This window comes from Leopardus geoffroyi, chromosome A1 (assembly GCF_018350155.1).
Source record: "Leopardus geoffroyi isolate Oge1 chromosome A1, O.geoffroyi_Oge1_pat1.0, whole genome shotgun sequence".
NCBI lineage: Eukaryota > Metazoa > Chordata > Mammalia > Carnivora > Felidae > Leopardus > Leopardus geoffroyi.
The window spans coordinates 23105141-23109347 of NC_059326.1; the positions used below are offsets into that span (position 1 = coordinate 23105141).

Consider the following 4207-nt stretch of genomic DNA (forward strand, 5'->3'; position numbering starts at 1 on the left):
ACTTACTGCCATGTGGTGCCGGCCAGAGAGTAGGGGCTCAATAAGTGTTCGATGAATGAATACTCATTTACTCACTTTATAGCAATTAGTATTCAAGTTGTTCCCTTTCCTGGTGCCTGCAAGGCTGATCAAAGAAAAAGTACTTGCTTGATAAGCATTGACAGTTAGAGCCAAAATATTTGCACGGTGTCAGGAGAAACTTTGTTCCATGAACTTTACCACTCTCATCTCATATGAGCATCCCTCTTGATTAGATTGTGCTGGATAAACAATACTAATTTTTTCCTTCCCAGCTCTTCAGCTCCTCTGCCCCACTATTAGGTTCTTGTGATTACAAGCAATCGTGTTGTTTCAGACAGTCGGATCACAATACCATTGATTGGGTGATAGAATTACTCTGATACTAATAACAGTAATCAAAACCACAAACATTTATATAATGCTTTATGATTTTCTAAGTGCTCTTAATGTGCATTATCTCCTTTAATCTTGGAGACTGGGTCTGAAGGTACATCTGCTACCTTGATTCATTTGGATGGATCCCCAAAGCTTTGTCTGAAGCAGCTTACATGTGGTCTATCACTGAAGGAAGGACTACTTCAGCTCAGGGCTGATGTGGGGCTTTTTTATATTGACTTTTGGTGGTTCCATCTCAAGACAGTGAATTTTCCTCACCACATCCTCAAATTTGGGAGACATTTACTGTATACAGCCCTCAATTTATCAACTATCATGCCTGCTAAGATTGTTAAGACAGATAAATGAGATAATAATAATAGCAAATATTTGTTTGAGTGCTTACTATGTGCCAGACAATGTCTTAAGTGCTTTCCACACACTAATTTATTCAGTCTTCATAACTGCTCCAACTTATAAGACATAAATAGCCTTGTTGTACCCACTTCTAAAAGGACAACTAAAACCCAAAAAGATGAAATAACTTGTCCCCTTGCTAATAACTGGGGACAAGCTGGGACATGAACCCAGCAGACTGATTCTAGACTCCATGCTCACAAACAGTATACATACGGATGTTTATTCTTTAATAAAATAATAACATTTGTTCTTTTTTGAGTTTATCTATTTATTTTGAGAGAGAGAGAGAGAGAGAGAGAGAGAGAGCATGAAGAGAGGAGGAGCAGAGAAAGAGAAAGGGAGAGAGACAATCCCAAGCAGGATCTGGGGCTGGAACTCACAAACCATGAGATCATGACCTGAGTAGAAATCAAGATGCTTAACCCACTGAACCACCCAGGCACCCCAATAACATTTGCCCTTTATGGACATTATTCTTTAATACACTTATCAAAATTTAAGGAGTGCTCACTGTGTGCCAGGCATTAAGGTTAGTTCAGGAACACCACTTGCCGTCTAGTGGGGAAGATGGATTTGGATAAATGATCACGAGTGTGCCGTGTGTTAGCAAAAATGAAGGACCACTGTGCTGTGGGGGCATAGAGCAGGGGACCTGGGCTCATCCGGGGTACAGAGAAGTTCTCTGTGAGGAAGGGACATTTTAACTGAAGCCTGGAGGACATGCACAAAAGGGAGGAGGGGAGACCTTCCGTGACTGCCTGAGGAACTAAGAGAGGTCAGTGTGGCTGGAGTTTCTAGAGTGGGGAGACAAGCGGTATGTGGTGATGCCGGAGAACAGAGGGCCAGGGATGCCATAATAAGGATTTGGTGTTTTATTCTAAGGGCCTTGGGTGGCTACTGAAGACTGCTTAGCTGCAGAGAGGAGAAGATAGAGGTCATTGGGAGGATTGTGCAGTCCCGCAGGAGAGGGAGGCTGGCAGGATGAGCAAGGATGGGGGCAGCAGGGACACAGGAAGTGGATGCGGCCAAAACAGATCCAGGAGGTAGAATGAGCAGAACCTGGCAATTGACTGGATGTAGAGGATGAGGGGGAAGGAGGAGTCAAGGTTTCTGACTCGAGTCAGGTTTTGATAATGGAAATAAAAATGGGCAACAGAAACAGAAGCAGATTTGGATTCAGGGATTAACAGTGATGGATTGAATTTCAGGGGTGTTGACACAGAAGTGAATGTGCCCAGGAGGCACTTGGCTTGTAGGGGTTAGGAAAGAGGAATTTCTTTGACTCTAAGATGGACGTTTTTCTTTTTTTCTTTTTTAAAAGTTTATTTATTTACTTGTTTATTTATTTGTTTATTTAGAGAGCACACAAGTTGGGGAGGGGCAGAGAAAAAGAGAGACAGAATCCCAAGCAGGCTGTGCACGGTCAGCACAGAGCCAGATGAAAAGGCTCTAACTCTTGAACCGCAAGACCACGACCTGCGCTGAGATCAAGAGTCAGGCACTTAACTGACTGTGCCATGCAGGTGCCCCTAAGATGGACATTTTTCATGTTTACTACTTCTGAAATTAGAATGTGGCTTAAAAACAGTTTATTAAAAATAGTGTTTTAATGGTGAACTACAATTGATGTTGTCTTAAAATAGACAATAGTCTGTAAAAGAAGACTATTTCATAAAAAACATAGCTAATTTGGGGGTACCTGGGTATTTTGATCCATTAAGTGACCAACTCTTGATTTCAGCTCAGGTTATGATCTCACGGTTCATGAATTCAGGCCCTGCATCAGGCTGACAGTGTGGAGCCTGCTTGGGATTCTGTGTGTGTGTGTGTGTGTGTGTGTGTGTGTGTGTCTGCCCATGCCCCACTCACTCTGTCTCTCAAAAATGAATAGATACTCTTTAAAAAAAGTAACTAATTTGTATTTAATGATTTTTGAGAAATCAGAGAAGGACAGACTTTAAAACACTCTTTTATCTTAAATTTAAAAAAAAAGTCACATTCAATGAAAGTAAAATTCAGCAGTAGCACTAAATTTTAGCACAAATGCCAAGCTGGTAAAGTTCAAGTAATGAAGCTTTAATCATAACTGTTAGGAGCTTGAGGTGTCTGTTCTTTCTAAGTCCATGCCATTCCTTCTTCCCGTTTCTACCTCCAACACGATTTTGCCTCCGGGTTAACTTGATGTTAACTTGATTAGCTGTCTCTGTCTCCACATTACAAAGGTATGCTTTGTCAACCTTGGATAGAATAATGTGCCTTTGAAATTCAATCCATCATCCCTTTTTCCCAGAGTGTAAAATGCTGAACCTTTTCCTGTAACTATGGCAATGTTTCCCATACCCTGCCCCACCCCCACCCCCCTCAGCCACACATTTGAGACAAGAGCTAAAGAAAGAGTTATGTTAGTTTAGGAGAAGAAAAAGACTTAGTGACATCCCTTTCTCAAATCCTACATCATTTAGTCTCTGAGTTGTATTTTGGCCAATATGCTATGTTCCATTGTTAATTTAATATTCATAACTGTGCATATAACCTTCCCAATTAGATTTTCACTTGGCAGGGGAACAAACAGCCATAGCTACTCCCTACATTCCTTGGTTACAGTCTTTACCTGGCTTTTTGCTCCAATTCCACCAGATCATTGTGGGTCTTTCAATTAAGACCAGGGTCTTGCACAGACCTCGTACAGCCGAAGCTCAAGGGAGCTTTTCATTTTAAGGTTATTCATTTTATTTTGAGAGACAGAGAAAGAGAGCACGAGTGGGGAGGGGCAGAGAGAAAGTGAGAGACAGAGAATCCCAAGCAGGCTCAGGCACTGTCAGCCCAAAGCCCGACACAGGGCTCAAACCCACTAACTGTGAGATCATGACCAGAGCCAAAGAATCAGACGCCTAACCGGCTGAGCCACCCAGGCACCCTTCAAGGTTAACTTTTTATTGCAACAAAGTACACAGGGCACAAAATTTATCATCTTAATCATTTTTAAATTTACATTTCGGTGGCGGCAGATAGATTCATCATGCTACCCAACTATCACCACCATCCATCTCTCATGGAAACTTTTATGAATTCTGTGTCATCCTTGTGCAGGGGCCACGCTAATCTCTGTATTGTTCCCATTTTAGTATATGTGCTGCTGAAGCCAGCACTCTCAAGAAAACTTCTAAAAACAAAACTTTACTTCCCAACTTGCCTATGGGGCCAGCATTACCCTAATACCCAAACCAGATAAAAATACAACAAAGAAAATTACAGACTAATAAATAGCTCTCATGAACACAGATGCAAAAATCCTCAACAAAATAATAGCAAATCGAACCCAACAATGTATAAAAATAATTATGCACTGTGACCAAGTTGGATTTATTCCAGAAACGCAAGACTGGTTCAA

At 41.5% G+C, this 4207-nt stretch overlaps 1 non-coding gene across 1 annotated transcript; it reads right to left on the minus strand.

Annotated features, from left to right (window-relative positions):
* Nucleotides 1–3861: 3861 nt before the first annotated feature.
* On the minus strand, nucleotides 3862–3965 carry LOC123581791. Its single transcript, XR_006704025.1, has one exon. It is a non-coding gene; the product is annotated as a U6 spliceosomal RNA (small nuclear RNA).
* Nucleotides 3966–4207: the final 242 nt, after the last annotated feature.